General features: G+C 47.3%; 1 protein-coding gene across 5 annotated transcripts in view; it reads left to right on the top strand.

Annotated features, from left to right (window-relative positions):
- Positions 1-26,092, top strand: part of CSGALNACT1 (chondroitin sulfate N-acetylgalactosaminyltransferase 1) — a 322,625-nt gene that overhangs the window by 56,271 nt on the left and 240,262 nt on the right. The window contains exon 1 of one of the 5 annotated variants that reach the window (XM_073798687.1): positions 3,551-3,678. The exons of the other annotated variants lie outside the window; for them this stretch is intronic. The gene's annotated coding sequence lies outside the window, so the exon portion shown is untranslated. Of the gene's footprint in view, positions 1-3,550; positions 3,679-26,092 lie in introns of those variants that run through there. 5 annotated transcript variants of the gene reach the window in all.

Raw genomic sequence — 26,092 nt, forward strand, 5'->3', positions numbered from 1 at the left:
TGCTTAACTCAGGCCGTGCATCAGAAACACCTGGGGAGCCTGGAGACTCCAGGCCACACCCAGACAGTCGCATCCCCAGGCTCTTGGACTCACCAAGTGCCTCTTCGGCCCAGGAGCACCTACTGTGCGTCTTCCGATGGGCCTTCCTAGACCAGCCTTTCTAAACGCCCCACCACCCCTCACCAGCTGGGCCAAAGCATGGCACCTCTCTGTTCCCTTCCTCACATGGGAGCCATCCGAAATGCTCTGTGAATTTGTTCACTTGCTTATTGTCTCCCCGCCCCCATTAGAAAATGGACCCCTTGAGGGCAGGACCCTGATTTCTTGTTTACACCCTGTTCCTTGCCTGGCACGGTACCGTGCCGGGCATGATACATATACGTGTGAAATATTTGTTAAATGAGAATGAATTTTAATATCAGGAGGGCTTGAAGGGCCACTGAGCATAAGTTTGTCCTTTTTCTAAGACCTAAAGAAGGGTAACTTCTTTCCTGAAAAGATGTACCAGTCTCTTTGTGAGTATTTAATCAGAATATAGGGCAATGTACCCTGAAACCCAATCCTGGGCCTGTATCCTGGTCTTCCCTCAGTATATTCTAACAAATAATAATAATAAAAACGAAAATATAGACACAAGCATGTATACAATAATCATCGGCTCTAAGGAGCGTTCATATACTCTGACCTGATCCTTTTCTTGGGGGTGGGAAGATTACGGACAGGTGATGAAACAGGCTCAGAGCAGGTAAATAACGTGGCCACTAAATCGGGAGTGTGGGATTAACATATACACACTACTACATATAAAATAGATAATCTGCAAGGACCTACTGTATAGCACAGGGAACCCTACTCAGTACTCTGTGATGACCCAAATGGGAAAAGAATCTGAAAAAGAATAGATACACGTATATGTATAACTGAATCACTTTGCTGTACACCTAAACTAACCCAACATTGTAAATCAACTAGACTCCAATATAAAATAAAAATGAAAAAAATTTTAGATATCAAATAAAATTAATTGGGACCAAAATAATAATTAATAAATAAATAACGTGGCCGAGTCCACATCGTGGTAAATGAGAGGATTGGAATGGGTGCCCATTTGGGGAACTATGAGGGGGTGAGAGAGGGCATCGGACCGTTCCAGCACTGGTGGGCACTGGCTGCCCCTTCACTCTGTGCTCACAGTTTCCTGTGGCTCCTCTCTGGGTGCAGGTGAGGACCTAGAGCGGCTTGGCTCTGTTCCATCTGGTTGGCTTCGAGGGAAGTCTCCCTCCTCAGTGAGCTGCTGGGAACCCTAATCACGGCTGACTGTGAGTTCCAGAAAAAGACCCTGAAGCCTGGAGTCATCTCTAATCAGTGCATCAGCTCCTAAGTGCCTGACTAACAGAGATTAAATACGTCACCCGGGGACTTCCCTGGTTGTCCAGTGGCTAAGACTCTGCGCTCCCAATGCAGGGGCCCCGAGTTCAGTCCCTGGTCAAGGAACTAGATCCCACACCCCTTGACTAAAGATAGTGCGTTCTGCCACTAAGACCCGATGCAGCCAAATCAATAAATATTAAAAAAAAAAAAGTCAGCCCTCCCAATGCAGGGGGCCTCCACGTGATGCGACGGGGTGGGTGCCGCTCTGTGGGTGGTGCGTCATGAGTGCTGAATTTACTGCTTTGCTTCATAACTTAGGTGCGTGTGCTGCCTATGTTCCTTCGCCTGTAGAAATATTGCATCGTTCGACCATTAAACCATAAGAAATAAGACAGGGTAATGTGATCGGTTACCTTGACCTCAGAACTAAATGAAACCGCACTTCTCAGGTTCCGTTCCCTTCCCTCCCTCCCCCGCCCCCATCTTTGTCTCTGTCTCTGCCTCTGCCTGGTTCCTCGTCCTCGCTCAGAATGGAGCTGCCAAGTGGTTTTGTTGTTTATGTCTAATATAGTTTAAAGAGTGCTTTGGGGTGGAATTTTTTTTTTTTAAGCGGTACGCGGGCCTCTCACTGTTGTGGCCTCTCCCGTTGCGGAGCACAGGCTCTGGACGCGCAGGCTTAGCGGCCATGGCTCACGGGCCCAGCCGCTCCGCGGCATGTGGGATCTTCCCGGACCGGGGCACGAACCCGTGTTCCCTGCATCAACAGGCGGACTCTCCACCACTGCGCCACCAGGGAAGCCCGTTTGGGGTGGATTTTATTATTATTATTATTTTTTGCGGTACGTGGGCCTCTCACTGCTGTGGCCTCTCCCGTTGCGGAGCACAGGCTCCGGGCGCGCAGGCTCAGGGGCCATGGCTCACGGGCCCAGCCGCTCCGCGGCATGTGGGATCTTCCCGGACCAGGGCACAAGCCCGTGTCCCCTGCATCGGCAGGCAGACTCTCAACTACTGCGCCACCAGGGAAGCCCGTTTGGGGAGGATTTTAAAGAGCATGTCAGTTAAACCTTCGTCCCTGCTATCGATTTAATTTGAATGTGACCCCTGAGGAGGGTGACTTTACACGCTGGCCCACCCGGGACCACCCTGGGTGGCGTCTGCTGTCCCTGCACAGTTATCAGACGTGTGCCTGTTCGGATGCTAAGTTATAGAGACCAGATTCTCCAGAATGACCTTCTCCGTACTTCCCACTTTTGATCAATGACTCTTTAAATAAATGGACCCCCACCTGTGGCGCTGTGTCACTCATTGTAGTGCTGGTAGGGGCGTGGTTCCCGCTGCTGACCTACCCACAGGTACGTCCTCATCTTAAATCGGGCAGCTTTATGGGAAATGATCTGTAAGTAGGTTGGCAACTGTGGTGTTACTGGGTCCCTTAGTTCGCAGCATTATTCATTGGGATTTAAAGGTTGTCGTTGGTTGTGCGTAATTGTGCAGTGCCTTTTGGACACAGAACTGCTTGATCTGTCAACCAAACAAGAATTTCCTGCCCTCAGCGCCAGTATTTCCACCGGCACTGCTGGTGTTCTCAGATCCTGTTGAAACTCATGCTGCTTTTCCCTTGAGCTGCCTTCCGGATTTCCCGGCCTTGGATGGCTCTGGTCAGTAGATCAGAGAGGCAGCAGCCTCCCGTTGGGCAGACCCCTCAGCGCTGGGAGACCTTCCCCAGGGCCTCCCTGCGGCCCCCTTTCTCACATACCCAGAGAGTCACGAGTTTTCCTTTTGTGATGTATTTTAGCTTGAGGACTGTCTGTGGTGTTGATTTTGCTCAGATAAGGTGTGGAGGGAAGTGTGAAGATAAGCCGGAGGCCTGTGCTTGGCGTCCCCCCCAGGGGACCACATCCTGGGGGGACCTTAGCCTCCAGATGCCCTGGGGTGTGGCCCACAGACATTTATTATCCCTGTGACAGGATCCCTCTCCTTCCCTTGTGGTTGGAGACTAAGAAGGAATCTCCTGCGGGCCTGGTGGGCTTCGGGCGAGGAACAGACACTCCCTAAGCCCCGTTCGGTGACTTTGGCGCCCGGGTTCATGTTCCAGGCGGCCTGAGTGGCAGCAGACTGACGGCCCCGAGGGAACCACCAGCCCCTCCACAGTTTTCCTTTTAGGAAGTAACGTTTCCTTTGAGGATGTTGAGGAAACGCTGATCCCTCCCCACGACGCACATATGGCTGAGCTGGGCTTTGGTTCACACACTCTTGGCCCTTTTGTGAAGCCTGTTAAGGCCGGAAACAGAATTCCTCCTAATTTGGGTGAGTTAAAGATTAAATTGGGGTGGGGTTGGGGGGTGTACTGGCAGACAAAGAAAGAGGGGGTATGAACGGCTTTCTCCCCGCTGTGGTTTACTGTGTACAGGCCGTGTGTGATTGGGGACGGAGAGGGATTAGACATCTATTTTTAAGTTAAAAACCAGCATTCGTGGTGCTTTGGAAAAATCCACCTAAACCCAGCGTAACGGGGTTTCCAGAAGCGTGTGGGACTCAGGTGCACTTTCTTTCTCTCCTCTTTGGCCCCAGGTTCACTTGGTGTCTTGTTTTCTGGGGGGTGTTGGGATGGGAGGGGAGGAGGAGAGAAGGGTGTGAGAGTGACCAACTGAATTGCTTAACTCACCAGAAAATGCAGCTAATTCGGAGCATTCTCATTCTTCATTCAAAACCTTATAAAGCTCTCCCGAGTGCAGTGTGGGGTGTTAGTCTAACCGGGGCAAGAAAAAGCATAGCAGACTTGGTGCCGCCTCCCCGGCCTTCAGGAGCTGCCGGCTGCTGGGGAGGGTGCGACAGCCAGATGCCCGCACATGGTGTATGTGTACACGGGGCTTCTGGGAGACGGGGGAGAAGCTCGCACCGTCCCGTGACTGGAGGACCCTAGCAGTAGCAGTACTCGCCATGGGGAGAACTCAATCAAGTTGCACCGAGTAGCTCTAGGCTCGCTCATGGTGCATGACTTGGTTTAGAATGTGTGGTTTTGAGTGACTGAATCTGATAACTTCGTATCAGTCAGTGAGTGAGACCTGCAGCCCCAGGGGGATGCTTTGTATCTGGTTGCACTTGGTTTTCCTGTGCCAGGTGCTGTGCAGTCAGTAGTCATCAACCCTCCAGTTACCTGGGGGTCTCAGAAGAAGTGAGCCCCTTCTTATGATGCACAGCCTTGGGTGCAGCCCTTCTGGATTTCCCTGACTTGGATGATTTTGGTCAGTAGGTCAGAGAGGCAGCAGCTTCCTGTCAGCTGGACCCCTTGGACCCGGGAGAGCTTCCCCAGGGCCTCTCTCCTTCCCTTTTCTCACACATCCCGAGGGTTACGAGTGTCCCTTTTGTGAAGTATTTTTAACTTGAAGGCTGTCCATGGTGTTGATTTTGATCCACCAGGAGGAGGGAAGTGAAAGCACAGCAGGGAAGGGTGATGGAGGAAGGGGTCCAGACCTCGTCCTGGTCTGGATGGCGCTGCTGCTGGCTGGGGTACCCTTGCTCTCTTTAGGGGAGACTCTGAAACCCAGCGCTCTTCCTCCCAAACCACTTCCATGGCGGCTCAGCCCTTGTCCAGAAGCAGCCACAACATGGCACGCGAGCCATTTGACTTCGGTCTCGAGGGTGAGGTCTGGTGCTGACACGTGGAGCTGGGAGAGGATGGGAGAGGACGTGCATCCAGGTGGACTGGGCAGCATGAGCCAGGGTCCAAGATGGAAAATCCCAGGTGAATGCAGGGGACACTGGAGGGTGTGGAGTGCGAAGGGGAGGGGCTGGGAGCAGATGCAGGCAGCGGGGATCCACTGAAGGCTTGTGTGAAGGGCTGTGATGTGGTCAAAGCTCACTTTCGGGAGGTTAATCTTGCAGTGGTGGAAGGGGGTCAGTAGGGACTTCCGTCAGGAGACTGTGGTCATGGTCCAGGCTATGTTTAAGGTAGCACGTGAGACAGCTGTGAAACCAGCCAAATGGCTTGTGAGACTTATCTCAGTTGCTGCAGGAAACAGTTTCTCAAATAGAGGAGCAATTTAGGGATGACATGTAATAAGAATTTTCCTTGATGAATCAACAAAGCTCCTTTAAGATTAGTGTGTCTGTGGAGTTTATTTGTGCAGTGTATGTTAGTTTGTCACGTGTGATATTACTGTCTTGTAGTTTAAAGCATGGACTCTGGATTCAAAGCACAGCCTTCCACTTATTAACTGTGAGACCTTAGGTGAACAACTTAGCCTTGCCATGCCTCAGGACCTGCCACCTTCACAAAGGCTAACGTCGTTGTCGTCGTCATCATCATTTGTAACATTTATTTATAACAAATTAAATGTCTTACTTCACAGAGATATAGGATCTTTTCAGCATCCTAAGTATTCCCCCTTAAGAACTGCATTTGGCCGAGAGTTAACAGACACTCTCCCCGCCACGATCTTGAACTCCTAAGGGTTTACTTTCTAAACAAGAAGACTGCAGGTAGACAGTTTCTGGCACTGCTTTGATGTCTTCAGGATGTCAGGGTAACTGAGATTCTTTTCGTCTCCCTCCTTCACGGGCTCAAGATGGCTGCTGCCACTCCAGCCACCATGTCTGTCTCACTGAAAGAAGAAGAATGAAGGGTGGAAGGTCAAAGGGGTACCTGCCGGTTCAGTAAGCTCTCTTTAAAATTCCTTCCTAGAAACGCTACCTGAGGGCTTCCACTAATATCTTATTGGCCATCTCTATCTTCAGGGGATGTTGGAAAAACTAATTTCCTCCAGGCACTTTGCTCCCCTCAAAAATACAGATGTTCTGCTGTTACTAAGAAAAAAGAGAAGGATGGATATTCTGTGGGCAGCTAGAGGTCTCTGCCACAGTGGGACCTCACTGCAGGAAAACTACCTCAAGAGCTTCAAAGAATTTTGTCTATTTCTACAGTAGCAATTGATTGCCTTCTCCCAGATTGAGAGCTTCTGGTAGTCTAATCAATTAAGTTTTTAGCATATTGTAAGTTTTTGCCTTTAAGAAGTTTGTTCAAGAAAGAAAAGGCAATTACAGAAAGAGGTGGTAACATAGGATGTTTTCAGCTCAATTAATTGTCAGTATAGGTGTAGGGAGGAGTCGTAGTTTATACCTAAGATCCACTCAGTGGGTCACATAACAGGTGCTGTCTGACCAATGGTGAGGAAGACTTTGTCCTCTGGTCCATATCCTGTCTGTCATGTTTCTATATGTATAGTCAGGCTGACAGTAATGTAAAAACATGATAAATATATACGAGATGCAAAGAAGGAAGGTAATCAGCCTGATTCTGTAGATAAGAAAGACATCAGGCAAGAGTCACACATAAAGAAGGACCATGGCAACGACCTGTAAGGACCTGCATAACCTCAAGTCCGAGTCAGAGCTGAAAGAAAGTCCATGAGCGCTATCTAGTAAGATCAACGCCCAGAAGTAGGAGGTTTCAGCTCTAGGCTTAGAGCTGCAGTAACTGATGTATATAACTGAAAAAAAAATAACTTACCCTCTTTGTGCCCAAGTTTTTTGTTTCAGTTGTGGTGAAATACACATAACATAAAGTTTACCACCTTCACCATTTCTAGGTGTACAGTTCAGTGGCACTGAGCACATTCACATGGTGTACCCATCACCACCATCCATCTGCAGAGCTTCTTCATCTTCCCCAGCTGAACCTCTGCGAAACAATACCTCCTCATTCCCTCCCCCCAACCCCTGACAACCAACCTTCTACTCTGTCTCTATGATTTTGACTGTTCCAGTTCCCTCAGAATGACTGGAATCATCTAGTACATGTCCATTTGTGAGTGGCTTCCTGCACTAGGAATAATGTGTTCAAGGTTCATCTGTGGTGCAGCATGCGTGGAACTTTCCTTCCTTTACTGAGGCTGAATAATATTCCGTGGTTTGCATACACCACATTTTGTTGGTCTATTTGTTTGTCGATGGACACTTGGGTTGCTTCCACCTTTAGGCTATTACAAATAATGGTGCTGTGAGCATGAGTGCACAAATATTCTTTGAGACTCTGCTTTCAGTTCTTTTGGGTATATACCCTGAAGGAGAATTGCTGGATCATGTGGGAATTCTATTTTTAATTTTTGGAGGAACAGCCATACTGTTTCCCAGAGTGGCTGCAGCGTTTTGCATTCCCCCCGGCGATGCACAAGGGTTCCAGGGTCTCCACATCCTCGCCAGCACTTGTTTTCTGTGGTTTTGACAGTGGCCATCCTGATAGGAGTGAGGTACCTACCGAAGTTTTCAAGCAGTATCAGCAGTACCTCCAGATTAACCTCCTTTTGAGTCACTGCTCCTCTGCTTAATTCTTGTATCTTCTTGAGCGAGTTACTTAGCCCGAGAGCCTCAATTTCAGTTTCCACTCAATATAAATGCCCGTATGGAGGGGTTGTATGGATGTTGATGAGATAAAGCCCTAAGCTATATGCTCATTCAGGTATTAATTTTACTGCCCTGGAAAAGCTAAAAGCATTAACAAAATACACTCTTGTTAATATTCCTCTTGTTCCTAGCTATAGATCTCCTCCCACATCTTAACCCAAAACACGATGCTTCCAAAGCGTTATAGTGGAAAAGGCATTGATCTTGGAGCTAGAAGGCATGGAACAGCATTCCAGCTTTCCCACTTGATAGTCAAGGGGCCTCAGACAAATATCTGGGTCTTATTTTCTTTATCTTTTTAAAAAAGGCATAACCGTGGGCACCTCAGGGGACTAGATTTTTATACTTACCTCTCCCTAACTCCCCACCACAGCCTAAAGTTGTTTTCCCAGCTTTATTGGGATGCTATTGACATGTAACACATGCAAGGTTAAGGCATACAAGTGTGATGATTTGATACACCTGCGTATTGCAAGATATTTACCATGATAAGATTAGCTGACACCTCCATCCTCTCAAAAATTACCATTTTGGGGCCTCCCTGGTGGTGCAGTGGTTAGGAATCTGCCTGCCAATGCAGGGGACATGGGTTCGTTCCCTGGTCTGGGACGATCCCACATGCCGTGGAGCAACTAAGCCCGTGTGCCACAACTACGGAGCCTGCTCTCTAGAGCCCGTGAGCCACAACTACTGAGCCCTTGTGCCACAACTACTGAGCCTGTGTTCTAGAGCCCACGAGCCACAACTGCTGAGCCCATGTGCCACAACTACTGAAGCCTGCGCGCCTAGAGCCCGTGCTTCACAACAAGAGAAGCCACCGCAATGAGAAGCCCGCGCACTGCAATGAAGAGTAGCCCCCGCTCGCCGCAACTAGAGAAATCCTGCACACAACAAAGACCCAACGCAGCCAAAAATAAATAAATAGATAAATAAATTTATATAAAAAAATTACCACTTTTCTTGTGTGTGGTTATAACATTTAAGATCGACTCTCTTAACAACTTTGGAGTAAAGAATACAGTCCGTTTTAGTCACTGTGCTGTACATTAGATCCAGATCCCCAGAATTTATTCATCTTCTAGCCGGGAGTTTGTACCCTTTCAGCAACATCTCCTCATCCCCCTGCCCCCTGCCCCAGGCCCTGGCGACCACCGTTCTACACTCTGTTTCTCTGAGTTTGACTTTTAAAATTTCTTCATGTAAGTGAGAACATAAGGTATCTAATGCCTTTGGCTTCTTTCTCTGAGCATAACACCTTCACGGTCCGTCCATGTTGTGTCAAATGTGAGGATTTCCTTCTTTCTCACGGCTGAATGATGTCCCATCGTCTCCACACACATCATGGATCTTGAGATTCTTATCCGCTCATCCACTGACGGACCCTTAGGTTGTATCCCGTCTTGGCTGCTGTGAATAACGCTGCTGGGAACCTGAGGATGCAGATGTCTCTTCAAGATCCTGTTTTCATTTCCTTCAGATAAACATCCAGAAGTGGGATCCCAGCAGCCTCCCTTTTGCTGCCACCTGTGATTTTCCATGCTTTCTTCACGCCTGAAGTTCCAGCTTCCCTGCAAACAGCTCTGCTGCCCTCAGCTCTCACGGTGACTCTTCCAATCGCCAAGTCGGGAGAGTGCGGGGCCTCATCCTCCCTGACTCTTCTGCAGCATCTGAGCGTGTTTACTGCCCCCTTTGTGACCTTCCCCCGTGGCTCCTGGGACAGTGCTTCCCCCTGATTTCCTGTGTCCTCCGGAGAGTTCTCTTTCAGCATCCTGTTTCTCCCCTTCTCCTAATTCTCCTCACTCTCTCGGGGCGGGGCACCACCCCCTGCACATGTTCCGATGAGCCTCGAATGTGTATTTCGAGACCTCATTTTCTTTTTTTGACCAGGGAATACCTGTTTTATTATTTATTTATTTATTTTACATCTTTATTGGAGTACAATTGCTTTACAATGGTGTGTTAGCTTCTGCTGGATAACAAAGTGAATCAGCTCTACCTATACATGTACCTCCATATGCTCTCCCTCTTGCGTCTCCCTCCCTCCCTCCCCATCCCCCCCCATCCCCCCCCCCCAACCCCAGGTTAGACCGCACTTCCTGAGCGGCGGGTTCCTCCTTACCGCCCCCTCCTCGGGCCTTTTCCGGGAGCGCTGGGACCGCTCATCCTCTGCCACCCCCCTCCCACCCCAGCGCCCTCGGTCCAGCCTCTAGATCCTCCTGACGGTTAAGCTTGCTCTTCCTGTTCTGCTTCTGCGCAGCCCTGGGATTTCGGGCCTAGCTGCCGTGCAGGGTATGGCCGGGCCTTCCTCGGGCTTACCCTGGTTTACCGTTGTGTCTGGACCCCTCCCTGCCTGTTCCTCTAACTCCGCCTGAGTTCCCGTCAGGCCATCAGTCCCACCATCCACCGTTTACCAAGGCCAGAGATCTGGCTGTCACTTGGGACTCCCCCTTGTCCCTTTCCCTCGTGAGCTGCAGCTGAGGGTCCCTGAGCTTCTGAAACTGCTTCTGCACGGCTCCCGCGTCCTCCCCTCCTCTGTGTCCTCAATGCCGCTTTCCTTTTTCAGGCTGTGGTCATCTCTTCTTGTCACTGTCGCCTTAGTCCTCGTCCTGTCGCTTTGTCCCCATCCTTGCCTTCTCCCTGGCGTCCTCCACTCCGCCGCTAGACCCTCCGACGCCGCTGCTCTCAGCTGTCTAGAACGCGCGCCTCCTTGAAGGTCAAGGTCTTTTCCCTCTGAAGGGCACACACAAGCCTCTGCCTCTGTTCTTGCTGTCCTCACCTCCTGCCCCTCAAACGCCTTCACTGCTGAGCTACAGCAAAGCACTTGGGGTTGCTTTTCATTCTGATGTGTGTTTGCATGCATTGTTTTCTGCCAGGAAGACTGTCTCTACCTTGAGGTGAGGTAGGAATTCCCAGTCATCATTTAAGACTCAGCTCCATCCCAGTTGTCTCTGTCATAAGGAGAGCAGCCAACACTTGCATGTGCTTCCTGTGTGCCGGTCACTGCTTCAAATGCTCTACGTGAATTAATTTGCTGAGTGCTCAAAACAACCTGTAGGGTAAGCACCATTATTATCACTCTCATTTCACAGTTGGGAAATGGAGGCACAGAGAGGTTAAATGTCTTGCTCAGGGTTACGCTGCTAGCTAGTGGCTAGCAGGGATCTGAGGACAGGAAGTCTCACTGTAGACTTTGGGCTCTGAACCACTGGAGCAGTGCTGGCTGCATCAGACAGAGGTGGCCACTTCCTCCTGGGATGTCCTGCCTGCACCTGACTCACACACAGCTCTATTATGGCATTTGGTACACTCTCCTCCACGTACACAGGGAGCCCCTAGTTGGGCTTATGTCCTGGGTGCAGGGACCCTAGCCACAGCCATCAGAGAAGAAAAAGAAATAAAAGGAATCCAAATTGGAAAGGAAGAAGTAAAACTGTCACTGTTTGCAGATGACATGGTACCATACATAGAAAATCCTAAAGACACTACCAGAAAACTACTAGAGCTCATCAGTGAATTCGATAAAGTTGCAGGATACAAAATTGATATCCAGAAATCTGTTGCATTTCCATACACTAACAATGAAATATCAGAGAGAAATTAAGGAAACAATCCCATTTACCATCCCATCAGAAAGAATAAAATGCCTAAGAATAAACCTACTGAAAACTATAAGACACTGATGAAAGAAATCAAAGATGACGCACACAGATGGAGGGATAGGGATATACCATGTTCCTGGATTGGAAAAATCAATATTGTGAAAATGACTATACCACCCAAGGCAGTCTACAGATTCAATGCAATTCCAATCAAATTATCAATGGCATTTTTCACAGAACTGGAACAAAAACAATTAAAATTTGTGTGGAAACTCAAAAGACCCCGAATAGTCAAACAATCTTGAGAAAGAAGAACGGAGCTGGAGGAATCAGCCCCCTGACTTCAGCCTATGCTATTAAGCTGCAGTCATCAAAACAGTATGGTACTGGCACAAAAACAGATGCATAGATCAATGGAACAAGATAGAAAACCCAGAAATAAACCCATGCACTTATTAATCTATGACAAAGGAGGCAAGAGTATATAATACAGTGGAGAAAAAAGACAGTCTCTTTAATAAGTGGTGCTGGGAAAACTGGACAGCTACATGTAAAAAGAAGGAAATTAGAACATTCTCTAACACCATGTACAAAAATAAACTCAAAATGGGTTAAAGACCTAAATGTTAAGACCAGATACTATAAAACTCCTCGAGGAAAACATAGGCAGAACACTCTTTGACATAAATCACGGCAGTAATTTTTTGGATCCGTTTCCTAGAGTAACGGAAATAAAAACAAAAATAAACAAATGGGACCTAGATAAACTTAAAAACTTTTGCACAGCAAAGGAAACCATGAGCAACGAAAACGAAAAGACAGCCTATGGAATGGGAGAAAGTATTTGCAAATGATGCGACTGCAAGGGCTTAATTTCTAAAATATACAAACAGCTTATACAGCTCAATATCAAGAAAACGGGCAGAAGACCTAAATAGACATTTCTCTGAAGAAGATACACAGATGGCCAACAGGCACATGAAAAGCTGCTCAACATCACTAATTATTAGAGAAATGAAGATCAAAACTACAATGCGGTACCACCTCACACGGGCCAGAATGGCCATCTTCAAAAAGTCTGCAAATAATAAATGCTGGAGAGGGTGTGGAGAAAAGGGAACCCTCCTACACTTTTGGTGGGAATGTAAATTGGTGCAGCCACTATGGAGAACCATATGGAGGTTCCTTAGAAAACTAAAAATAGAATTACCATACCACCCAGCAATCCCACTCCTGGGTATATATCCAGAAAAGACGAAAACTTCTGTATCCCCATGGTCCAGTGAGGCACATAGTACATACTCATCTAATATTTTTTGAAAGAATACCTGAAGGAATATATTAAAAATTAGTTGAATGAATGATTAATGAAAACATTTGGGGTAAGGTGTAAAGCAGGTGTCAGCCAACTACCGGCAGATCTGGCCTGCAGCCTGTTTCTGCATTACCTACAAGCTAAGAATTTACAGATGAATATTTGCGGTAGAGCTGCTAATAGGGAACATGAACTCTAAAAGCCAACTAGATGAAATGTTATCCCTCCCAAGGTTTCTGTTCTTCCTTATTGGTAGATGTGTTACATTCAGTTGGCGTGACTGCTGCATTTGGTCAATATCAAATTTGAGGATATTTGTGTGCTCAATTTTGCCTCTTGGCCTGCAACACCTAAAATATATAATCTCTGGCCTTTTATTGCTGACTCCTGCTCAAAGTTCTATTTAAATAACAGTGTTACTGTTATTGTTGTCATGTATTATGATGGGAGCGGGGATTAAAAAATGTGAAATGTTTAGGACACATTTGTCTGACTAAATGGGATACAGTTTGTGAAGCATTGGACAGTAAGTGCTAAACAAATGTGATCTTTCTCTCTCCTGCTCCTAGACCTAATTTAGGGTAGTGCCTGGTTTGTTGGTTTGACGGCAGGTGACAATTCGGCGTGCGGTATCATGCTTCACTTGGTTATACTGGGGGTCAGTCAGTAGTGTTTAGGACAGATTGTATACAGTTTGAGTTGAAGACACGATCTTTTCACATTTTGAGGTCCCCAAATTCCTGATGGCAGTGACCTGGGACTGCAGGATATCTAATTACTCACGATGCCAATGGGGAAAAGGACAACTCCGCAGGACCCATACACAAGCCTAGTATCTATACATAAAAAAGACTATTTATAGGCCTATGTCAACATATATGTTTTTGCTATTGGTCTTCAATCTTTAATGTCTTTAAAAATTTCTATGCAGAGTGTTTTTCTGTTCATTTTTCATTTTGTTAAGAAGAAACTATAAAACTTAACAATGCCACCGTTTTCCATTAGCTCTAATGGCTTTGTGACAGGATGAAAGCTCGTGTAGTGTAATATTTGATTTTTCTCTTCCTCACATGCTGTCAGTCAGAAATATTACAAACTCTTCTGTACTGAAGGGAAAAGCTTTTGAGTGCAAATTGAAAAAAATGTGCATTACATCATGTGAAACCTTAGTAACTTTTGGAAGCTATTCTAAATCACACACATTCCTTTATCTTTTTATTGTTGTTTCTCTTATATTTGTCATCTCAGCCCCAAGCTGCAGTGTAGCCTCCAAAATAGTTTTAGAAATCTAAGAGCCAGTGTTTTTATTTCATCATGCTTCAAATTTACCTTGAATGAAAACCTGCATTGTTTAGGTTATTATTCTGGAGCCGATTGTACATTTTAATCAGAACATTTAGGCCTAGAAGAGGCCAACCACCTTGTTTACAAGAAAGAAAGTTGAGGAGAGAGATTGTGAAATATACTCATGGTCATATGACTACAGAGTGGTGGAATGAAGACAGGACAAGACCCACACACTCATATTTCCTAGTTGAAAAATTTCCCTTTTGTAAGTTTTCAGGGATGAAATCATCCAGAAACTTGGGTGGGAAAAAATAATAAAAGTCCAAGTTCTTATTTGTAAACTTAAGCTATTATGATTTAAATGATTTCCAAATCTGTAGAAACCTGAAATTAAGGCAGTGGTTTTAGGAAAACAGTAACAATGCACTTTGAAAAAGCACTGAATTTCACACTGACGTTTCTACAGACACCTTTTCTTGGGATTTTACATCCTCATTCACAGTGTTAGGTGATGTTAAAATACTAGGCTCTTGGCATCCAAATACAGCGAGATGGGGGCCTTGTGTTGGCCCAGGGGCTCTCAGGTGGGGTCTCCCGGGCTTGTCGAATGGGAGGGGCCATGGCTGTTTTGCAGACAGTGCCCCCGTGTCTTTGCACAGGCAGCATGGCATAAGCTCTTGGGGACCTTGTGCATTTGTGCAGTGGATCAATTTAGGACATAACCTGTAAATCTGTGCCTGTTCTTTTTCTTCTTTTTATTGATGTGCTTTTTCTTAAGACAGCTGCCTGCATTAGCTTCCGGGCAAACTGGGAATAGCTGAGTAAGGACAGAAGGGCTCAGAAGCACATGTTAAGGTAGTTGATCACTTCTCGTAGTTTACTTAACATTTAAGGAAACCCATACCCTTTCCCATTCTAGAAGCTCTCACAGACATGAACTGAATGTTTCCAAAAGCTGTAGTGCAGTGTGCAACTTGAATAAATATAGTGCTTGTCTGCCCAGGAAAGTCACTGCGTCTGCCAGTCCTGGCTCCAATCCCAGATCAACACCACCATGTTCTTCCTTACATGCAGTTGTTTGGTTAGCTTTTTTCACTTTTGAGCTTTTTGAGAAATTAATTAAGAGAGTTGAGCTTTTAGAGTTTGGCCATTAAGGATAATCCGGTGATTTCTTTTGGAACACAAGACTTGAAATGGGACAGATCTCTCTACAAAACAAGAAGCATCAAGCCAGGATAGTCACTAATACTGTACTTACTGCACTTATGTGGGGAGTTGCCAAAGGCATCCTCATTTTCTGGAACACTGTGTTCTGACTCTAGTCTGTACATCTGCTGTATCTTTCTAGCCAAAAGAAAGTGGAACGTTGTGAAAATCTCAGGTGAGTTTGGGGCCAGTTAGACGGTTATTGCAAGTCACAAATTTACTTTTGCCTGACTAACCTATCAGTTAATGGTGTATGGTTGCTCCTGGAAAGAGTTTAAAATTTAAAATATTTATTGGGAAACTCAGTGTGAGTGTTAACTTAATTACTGAGTTCAAGGAGGGACAGGTGGCCCATGCTGGTCCTTGAGGGTACTGGAGTTAGGTGAATATCCAGTCTCAGTGATCAGGGCTGGGGCTCTGGTCAGGGCACAGCTGCATAGGCTGGTATCAAATCTGGATGATCACAGACAGATAAGAACTGAAGAGCCAGGTGTGAACAGGGGCTCCTCACAGGAGAATATAGTCCCGAGGAAAGTCTTGGCTAGGGAGCTGAGTCAGTCGGACAGGTGTCAGGTAAGTCACAATCAAGGCTGAAGATGTGAGAGGAGGCTGCATTAGTCATGGCCCATGCAGTCATATAGGAGCCCTTTAATGCAAGGACTTAGCTACAAAGGTCTTTGGAAGATCTGAAAGCCAAATAGGGGGCGATGTGGTCACCCAGAGATTGGCACTAGCAGGAAACCAGTGCCACCCTGAGGCTGGTGGAACAGAGACCAAGAGCTGGATCTCCACGGAGGCTCACAGAGGCAGCTGGGGCCATGGAGGGAAGGCCTGTCTGGTGCCACTGCTAGAGGTACCATCCAAAGCAGAGAGAGGAAAGAGAAGACATACTCCGGCCTCTTCCTCCCGTCCGTCCTCCAGCCTTGCACCTCACCCTAGCTGGAGCCAGTCGGCAGGTGAGTCTGGAAAAGGTGGTTTCCAGGGGAAGGCCTGTGACCAGCAGTAGGCCCAAGGCTGGGGCAGGGCTGGAGGGAGACGCGCTCCTGGCAAGTTCCATGCTTGCCCAGTGCATCTGCAGGAGCAGCAGAGCAAGGCTTCCACGAGGGTGACAGAGCCTGAGCATCGGGCCCCTCACAGTGGGAGACGGCACTTCTTCTCCAGCCTGCTGGGAGCTCAGCCAGGTGTGCGGGCAGTGACGCCTTCTTAGGATTCCAACCGCCGCATGAAGTCGCAGTAGCTGGCCTTCAACCAGGGCTCCCCAAACCTCCCTGGATCAATGATGGAGAATTCAGTGACAGTGAGAACTAAAATAAAGTTCTGTAAAGAAGGCTCCTTTCATGCCTTTCTGTCCTGGGTGGCTGCAGAGCCAACGCTTTCCTGAGTTAGTCACATAAATTCCCAGCCGTGAACTAGGGTGTCTTCTAGTCTCTGTCCCCCTTCCAGCCGCTCTAGGTAGACCAGTTGCCATTTTAATCATCCCGTCACCATTGTCAGCATCCCCATTGACCTCGTCACAAAAATTGAACACCTGTCAGTAGAACCTTGTGTCACCTGCATTCCGGGGAAGGGATGAGGTGAGCTGAGTTCAGCTCTTTGTAACCATGATACTTGTCATTTATTGAACTATTAACACAGACCAGGCACTGTGCAAAGTGCTTTAAGAACAGCTGGGCCAGAAATTAGGAGTTTGGGATGAACACATACACACTACTACATATAAAATAGGTGAACAACAAGGACCTACTGTATAGCACAGGGAATTCTACTCAATATCTTGTAATAACCTATAATGGAAAAAAACCTGAAAAAATGTATTTAAATATGTATAACTGAATCCCTTTGCTGTAAAACTAACTTAAAACTAGCACATTGTAAATTAACTGTACTTCAATTTAAAAAAAAAAAAAGAACATCTGGGCCATGGTTCTCAGACCTTAGTGTGAATCAGAATCACCTACAGGGCTTATTAAAATACAGGCAGCTTCTCCACCTAACGGGCTCCCACTCTGTTTCTGACTCAGCGGGTCTGGGTGGGGCCTCAGAATGTGTGTTTCTCACTGGTTTCCAGATGATGCTGACGCTGCTGGTCCCGATGCCCTCTGAGAACCACAGCACGAGTGCCTCGGTTCCTCACAAAGTACGGGTAGTGTTGTTATGTCCATCCTACGGCGGAAGAGCTGAGGCTGGGAGCGGTCACGTCACTAGTTCAGGGCCATGTGGCTGAGAGGCGGTAGCGGGAGGTCCTTGTGTGTGTCAGCTGCTGGTGTCCCCAGGTTTGACCACGGTCAGGCCTGGACTATCGTTAGGGCTTTGGTGCTGCGGGACTGGACGGTGCCACCCTCGGAGGCCACCTGTGGCATTCGTAGTTTGGTCTTACAGCCCTAGTGAGTTTTTTTCTTAAATTTTATTCTGTGGTGAAAGTGAATTTGATGAGTTACATTTTTTTTTAAATTGAAGTATAGTTGACTTTCAATATTGTGTTCATTTCAGGTGTACAGCACAGTGATTCCATTATACATATCTATTCTCCTTCAGATTCTCTTCCCTTATAGGTTATTACAAAATGTTGAGTATAGTTCCCTGTGCTATATAGTACGTCCTTGTTGGTTACGTGGGTTACATTTTTAAAAACATTGGGTCCTGTTTGGATTGGTTAGTGGACTTTCACTTTTGGTACAAACGCCCCTGCTGACTGAGGCTGGCTGTGCTGTCTGAGGCTGGGAGGCCTGGGAGCCCCACTCCACGGCCCTTGTCGGGGGACCCTCTGCATGACCAGCTGACCTCTGGACTGGGAACCCCCAGCCCCAGTCCCACCGCCTGCAGTGTGGACATTCGCCACCGCGCTCAGACCTCTTTTCTTCTACCTCGGGGTGTGGCCTGTTGCCTGGCATTTTGTTTCATAATAAAGGAGGATATTTTTAATAAAATCGGCCTCCCACGTGGATGGATGCTGTGGCCATTCCCAGTAACCCTCACAGAGTCACAGAGTCGTGAATTCTCATCCCTGATCTCGGATACAAAACTTCCCGAATCAGGCACTGAGCAAAACCGCCCACGGGAAGACATAGGGCATGAGGGATAAAGAGGGTGAGAGTGTGCGTGACACACCACCTCCTTCCCTGCCGGATTTAAAACACGTATGAATTATTAATTCCAAGTGTCTTTATTGTTCCACCTGCAAACTGCGTGCTGAATTCCAGCCATGTATTTTTAAACAGCTCTATTCAAGCAGATTTGAATATCTCATGTAGTTTATTACAAGTGGGCTTTGCTTATAGAGGAAAAAGCTGTTTTATATATGTTTTCTCTTTTTTCATTTTGGGGAACTGTAACCAAATTCTGAGTTAGGAGAAATGTGAACTGTTTGTAATAGTTCTGTATGTCACATTCACAGAAGCTTCCATCATGTTTCCTGTGCAGAAATAGCGAGTTAAGACCCAAAGTAGAGAAATCAATGTTCTAGGACCTGGATTAGATTAGAAAAATGGATGAATTTATAACAATGTAGATAATTAATTTGGATGATAAAGGTTTAAAACGGCTTTACTTGGCTATTAATGCAGTTAGTGGTGGCCTTCTGGAAAGAAAAGATGGAAAATTATATTTTCTCTTACTTTAGAAATCAATTCCAAAAGTATTCGTGTATTAATTGCTAATCAATATTAGGCAATCTATTAGAAAATAACTGCTTGTGACCTTTTATTCAAACCACAGTTTTCTTCAGACTCTCACAAGTTTGTACCTGCAGTTTTCCAGTTATCTCTAAAATACAGTCTTGTACTTTATGTAATGCGTTTAATACATAGAAAATTCTCACCATCTTTCACTTAGAATTTCTAAGTAGAAGCAGAATTTTCTGCAGTCCCGTGTATGTTTTTTATTGCCGCATAGCAAACCTTCCTCAAACATAGCAGCTCAAAACAACAAGTCATTTATTATTTACGCACAAACAGATGATTTGGGCAGAGCTTGCCCTGGGAGGCTTGCACACCACGCAAGGCATGCGGGTCATGCATTTAAGGAGGGGGGAGGGGAGGGGATGGAGGAGGGAGATGGGGATGGGAGGGGGGAGAAAGGGGGTGGAGAATCCTCTTCCAAGACTCTACTTGTCCCTCTCCCTGTGAGACCCTCCACGGGCGCCTGAGCCCTCTCGTACCATGGGAGCTGGGTTCTGGGAGCCATCATCCTGGTGGAACCAGGTGGTGAGCTGCGATGTCCTCTTCCTGCCAACCTTGGGAGTCTCAGGGCATGACTTCTGTGTTCCGTTGTGGGTTGGGGACCACAGACTGTACCTGTTGACAAGAAGTAGGCCACCCCCTATCAGGAGCCTCTGGTGAACATTTAGCTGTGGCTTCCAAATGGAACTTAAAAAAATTTTTTTATTGAAGTATAGTTGATTTACAATGTTGTGTTAATTTCTGATGTACAGCAAAGTGGTTCAGTCATACCTATGTATATTTTTTTTCATATTCTTTTCTATTGTTTATCACAGTATATTGAGTATAGCTCTCTGTGCTCTACAGTAGGACCTTATCATTTATCCACCCTGTGTATAATAGTTTGCATCTGCTCGCTCCAAAGTCCCAATTCTTCCTTCCCCCACCTGCCTCCTCCCCCTTGGCAACCACAAGTCTGGTCTGCTTGTCTTTTGTAGATAAGTTCTTTTCTGTCGTATTTTAGATTCCACGTATAAATGATACCATATGTTTGTCTTTCTCTTTCTGACTTACTTCACTTAGTATGATAATCTCTGGGTCCATCCATGTTGCTGCAAATGGCATTATTTCATTCTTTTTTATGGCTGAGTAGTATTCCATTGTAAACATGTACCACATCTTCTTTGTCCATTCCTCTGTTGATGGACATTTAGGTTGCGTCCATGTCTTGGCTATTGTGAATACCGAGTGGAAGGCTTTTGATGGCTTATTGATTGGGAGAGGCTGCCCGGCTTCCTCTGATCACACAGCCAGACTGCTCAGTCTGGGCCTAGCAGGTACTGCCAAGCAGTGTTCTTCAGGTGTGCATTGCTGTGGGCCCAGGTGAGCTGGGCGAGGCCATCCTGTTGGGATGGAAGGGACAGAAGTCAGGCTGCGAGGCCACCAGGACCCATGGGATGACAGTGGCGATGCAAAGACAGCAGGTGTGGCGGTGCGCTCACAGTGCTTAGCCCAGGTTTGAAGAAATGGTGATGTGGGCCAGGACAGCTTTCCTTTTCTTTTTTCTATTTTTTTGTTTTTCATGGCTGGGAGAGTTTGTAGGGTGAAGGGAAAGAGCCGATGCCAAGTGTCAGGTGGCATCCTGTCCACCTACATGACTTACTTCCTCTTTCAGTGCAGGGATCCTGCACCGTGCCTCACACCATAGACACTTCCTAAGTCTTTGCTGTAGAACAAAGGGATTCTTCCTGGAGAAAAGCATTGTTTATGGGGCGGCTCACCAGCTGTGGTGGCCTCTTTCCTTCCCTTCAGGATGTGGCCCTTTGCCTGCCATTTTGTTTTGCAATAGACCAAAGAGATTTTAAATATGAGTCAGTACCCCACGTTGCTGGAAGCCTTGGCCCACCAGTGACCTCCGCTGGAATTTGTGACAACTTCTTCTCAGTCTCACCTCAGAGAACTCACCAGCAAACTCCACCTCTTCCTAGCTCACCCCCTGAAGCAGAAGAGCCCGTAGGAAGACCTGTGAGGGTCTCGAAGCCCTCACGGAGGGCCCCAGGACCAAACACTGATCTGGCCAGAGAGCTGTTTTTCTCTGAGCGTCAGCTGGTCATCTGTAAAATGGGATATGAGCACCTACTTCAGGGGAAGTTGTGAGATTGATCACTCTTGTAAAAATGCTCTCTAAACGGTAAAAATTGTGAACTGCGGAGTGCGATACAGATGTAAGGAACCGGTTATTTGTAGTCCCGTAGGCCACTGTGGGTATTTACGTTTTATGAGAAACCTGATTTTTTTCTCTGTAGGTCATATACTATCTGCTTCAGTCACTTTTCCACTTTTTTGACTAAATTGCCTGGAAGTGTCAGCAGTTGAAAAATTGCAATGATTTTTTGCTTCGTGATCTACAGTTGCAATGGGCACAGTAATGAGTATTCCCTCTAGGTAGTCTTTTTCTTTCTAAGGGTAAAAATCACGGACTGGAGTAGATAATAGGACAGTAGCATTTCAGTTCTGGAAACGCTTGTGCTCAGAAGCCAGACCACCTTAACATGTGTTTTTCTGGCCCTTCTTTCTGTTAAATTTCACCACCACAGAGTAGGTACTGTTCTTAGCGTTTTTACATACCTGATCTCATCAGCCTTCCCAGCTGGCAAGTTATCATAATCCCCATTTTACAGGAAAAGGAACTGAACGTCTGAGGAGTCTGCCTGATTCCAAAGGCTGGGCTCTAACCATAACCGTACACTGCATGGTATAAACGTGCAGTTATTTCATGAATTCTTTTCTTATCAAGGACCTCCTCCCAACTGTGCTCCTGCTGCAGCGAGGTGCTTGTGATCACGGTGCTGCAGGGAAGTGTGAGGTACCCTGGGTCCAGGTTTTCAGGGCCTGAAGCTTGTGCAATGTGGTTTTTCTTTAAGAAAAAGAATATAAAAATTTGAATACAGAGTTAGATACGAAAGTGAATGTTTACTTAGAACGAGAAGAGGAGTCACAACAGGTCACCGGGGCTCTGGAAATTCAGCTCCCTTTTTTTCTTCTGGGCTCTTTGGGCAGTTGGCCAGAAAAGCTTATACTAAAAAGGCTTCTTGATCAGATTGGAACGTGGCTCTTCTGCCCTCCCTGGGGCCACTGTGAGGGAGGGTCCTGCTGCTTACGCTTCATTGGCCGCCCAGGGGAGGGAAGCCGGGCAGGGGAAGAGCCTGGATCCAGGGCTGTGGCCAGGGGAGGGGGCTTCTCTTCCGAGCTGTGAGCCTGGGGCCCCCCGGGAGTCAGCCAGCAGGGATGGAACAGTTCCTGTCCCACCCCAAGATGATACAGGCATTTGCTGGCATTTTCTTCTCAGAATTTTATGGTTTCATGTTTTGTCTTTGTCACATCTAGTTTAATCTGGTGAATGTTTCAGTGGTAAGGATCTAATTTATTATTTTTTCCAGGTTTTCACCAGGTGCTTCAGTCCATCTGTTAACTAATCCACCCTGCCCCAGTGATTTGAAATGCCACTTTTACCATATAGTAAATTATTATTTATACTTGGATCTGTTTCTGGGTTTTCTGTTCTGTTCATTGATACACCTGTTTATTTCTAGGCCATTACTCCCTCAATTGTTGAACTTTAGTATATATTTTTATATTCGGAGGGTGGAGTCTTGCCCTGTCCCCTCAATAGCTTTTCTTTTAAAAAAGTTTCTTGACTCTTCTCACATATTTTATTATTCCAAGTGACGTTTAGAATCATTTTTGCCAAACTCCAGAAAAAAATTCTGTTGGGATTTGATTGGATTAATTTTAGATTATTTTCTAAAGATATTAAATTATGTTCTCCAGAAATGTGATATTTCTCTTTATTCCATTTTCTTTTTTCTGTGATTGGTGTGGGTTTTTTTAAATTTTTGTGGTCTTTTTGGCAAAATTTTAATATTCAGTTCTAGGTAGTATTTTTTATTTTTGTTCTGAAAGGGATCTTATGTCCCTCTCCCATAATCTTTTGTAACTGGCTGTTGTTGGTATGTAGAAAGGCTTTTTACAAAAAAATTCGACGCCTCATCAAACCCAGTTTTGGAGTGGTTTCTGATGAATAAAAATTCATCAGAAACACTATAATGACTGGCCCCTGTGCTGTGAGAGGAGGTCAGGGTCTGGTGGCCTCATCCTGGTGACCTGATCGGGCAGGATGCCTGATCATAACCGTTGTGATGGAGCAAAGTAGGGCAAAGGTTAGGATGCACAGAACTTGTGGAATTTTTTGAAATCACTGAGAGCCTGGCAAAGTGTGACCCACACAACACAGATCCCGCTGTAGCACAGATCAGGTCACGTATCCTGAGCTGACATTGAACTTGGTCGTGGTCCTGATACTACACGGCTGCTTCTCACTTGCCCTGACTGTTCTGTCTGATGACGCACGTCGATGACCCCTGGTTCTGCCTGCTCTTGGCCGAGCAGGACAGTCCCTGTTGGAGGAGCCCTGGGTGAGTGCAGGTAGTAGGGAGTCCCCGGACCGTGTGTACCTGGAGGCCACCTGCTGTTGGGTGGAGGCCCTGCAGCAGGATGTGAGGTGGGCAGCCGGGGTCCGCAGCCGCGCTCAGGCTGTGCTGGGGCCCAGCTGAGTGGCACGGAGGTGAGTAACCTGAGACCCGCATCCATGACTTACCTGTGGGGTAGATGGGTTACCCTTGAACGTTGTTTCACGTTGAAGCAACACAGTCTGTGGGCTTTGCACCTCCCGTGTAAGTGAGTGGGCGAGTGTCCTACTACAGGGGAACAAGTCCTGGGCTGTGATGCCCACAGAGGTCTTCTTTGTGATTGTGTGTGTGTGTGTGTGTGTGTGTGTGTGTGTGTGGCAGGGGAAGTGTCCTCAGTGGGAGTGAAATTTGGGGAACCTTCTGTTGGGGGAGCGCTGGGAATCATTTTATTTCTAATTAAGAAGAGCCCTGAGGAAGGAGATCAGCTCACTACAAACCTGATCTGACCTCGTGGGCACACTGCCCGGTGGCCTGGGTGGGGCAGGAGGGGCAGCCCCGCCCCCGACGTTGGCTGGGCCGGGGCCAGGAGCACGGATGGAGGCTCAGGTACTGTGTGTCTGAACACAGATCTCAGAGGCACCAGTCACCTCCCTGTAAATCAAGTCCTGTCCTCCTCTCTTGATAAATACACTTCATAACGACCTGGACAGCCGGGTTCAAGTTTGAATCCTCATACCCCTCTTGTCCATGTGCTCTCCTGCAGACAACCTCCTTGTGCACATGGTGGAGTGGTACCCCCTTGGGAGAACGGACCTTGGGAGACGGCCCCAGGACCTTCGTGTGGTCTGGAAGATGGGGGCCCTGTAAGCCCCTTGCCTCGTGGACATGGCACGGCTGGAGGGGTGTGAGTGGCGTCCTCTGGGCTTGGTGCCCAGCCTCTTGCCCAGCTTACAGTGCACAGCGGGGGTGGGGGATGGAGATGGCAGGAGTGGATGGAGCGGACGAGGTGCTGCGGGGACGAGATCAGGTGCCCCAAGCCTGTGAGCCCTGGGACGTGCCAAACTGTGACGTTAGAAATGCCCTTTTGTGACTTCTGGGTGTGGGCGATACACGTACAGACTCACGACTCCTCTGATGCAGACTCAGTGGACATGGTGCCGTCTGGGACCCTCTCCTTCCCAGCCCCTGTCCCCAGTTCTCCCTTAGAATGTGGCTTCGGTGTTGGTGGAAGGGGGTCTGCTGTGATGAAAGGGGCCAGTAGGGGGGCTGCAGAGGAGCAGGACAATGGTTCCTCCTGCCTTTGCTCTTACAGATCTGCTGGTCTGGTCCTCACTCTTTGCCTCAGCCCCTGGCACCCACCCAGTACCCATCTTTCCACTTTGTTTCAGTTCTAATTTTCTGTTCCTTTTGTGCCTGAGAATTTCCTTCTCCCTGATGCTTGGTGACGGTGACAGTGGTGGTGATGGTTGGCGGGGAGGTGGGAGAGTTTCCCGTGCACCCCAGTGAGCGGTGACATTATTATGGTGGCACTGCATTCAGGTATTCTGCAAGTTACTGGGCTTGGGTCAGTTGACATGGAAACCTAACTATTCTAATAACATTATTGTGGGATCTTCCTGGACCGGGGCACGAACCTGTGTCCCCTGCATCGGCAGGCGGACTCTCAACCACTGCGCCACCAGGGAAGCCCTGCTGTTATTTTTAGAATTTTGGATGTAAAAGATGCTCTTTGCACATCAGTAAGTGCACCCAATCCAATCTCACCTGATATGGGGGGCCCTTTCAGCTCTGAAGGGCTGTGATTTGAGTCCATCTGCTTGGTTCTTACCGGCGAGGAAACCTTGATCAGAGAGTGTGAAGTGGTTTCTACAAAGCTCAACAAAGCCTTGTCTGGAGCCAGGCCTGGGAGCCCACCTTGCTGCCCTCTCCCACCCCTGTCAGGACGGAGGAGTGCTGTTTTGATTCCCGGGGGATTTGGGTAATAACACCTGTTCAGGGGTAGGGAGCTCAGGGTGGGGAGGGGGTGTAGGGGAACCCCGCCCTTTGCACCCAGGGCCCTCAGCTCCATGCGTGCCCGTCAGATTTCATACTCGTGATCACGTTAGAATGAGAGGACCTTTGAAGAGAAGCAGCAAGAGTCATAGCTTCTTGAGTTGAAAGGTGGCCGCGGGGCTCATCCACTCCACATTCTTGGTGTCCTCGTCCCTGCTTTAAAATGACATGGATCTGCACGTGGAGTTAAATTGCAGGAAGTTTTTCCTGGCTTTCTGGCAATCTGGAATTTCCTTACCTTTAAGAGTTCTAGTAGGTAGAATAATAACTACTGTTTTTCTGAACTTTGTGAAATTTGTTTCCTCTTGTATCAATCGCGTAACATGGTGAGGCTGTTCCTCGTCTATAAAACAGGGATCGTGACACGTTGGGATGACCTGGCACCACTTGCCTGTAGTAATAGGACCCCAACTGTGTGCTTTCTCTTCTTGTCCTGTGGTCACTGCAGCCAAGGATGCCGTCACTGCTGGGAGCCTCTTCCTATCTGCTCCCTAGTGGGTTTCCTGTGCTTTCTGGTGCCTCCTCCTGAATTTGAAGGTCTTTCCTGTCACTCCAGAGGAATCTGTTTCATATTCTGAGAGCTCTTCTTCATAGGTCAAGAGGTACAGCATTTCTTCCTTTTTATGTTGTTAGGATTTTGATTTGTTCCATTCCAGGAACTGGTTTTGATTCCTGTCTGCTGTCTCAGAGTCCTTCCAGCTTTTATTTTTCTCGACCTTTTCCTGTTCACCATTA

The sequence above is a fragment of the Tursiops truncatus genome, chromosome 21 (genome assembly GCF_011762595.2).
Source record: "Tursiops truncatus isolate mTurTru1 chromosome 21, mTurTru1.mat.Y, whole genome shotgun sequence".
Lineage (NCBI taxonomy): Eukaryota > Metazoa > Chordata > Mammalia > Artiodactyla > Delphinidae > Tursiops > Tursiops truncatus.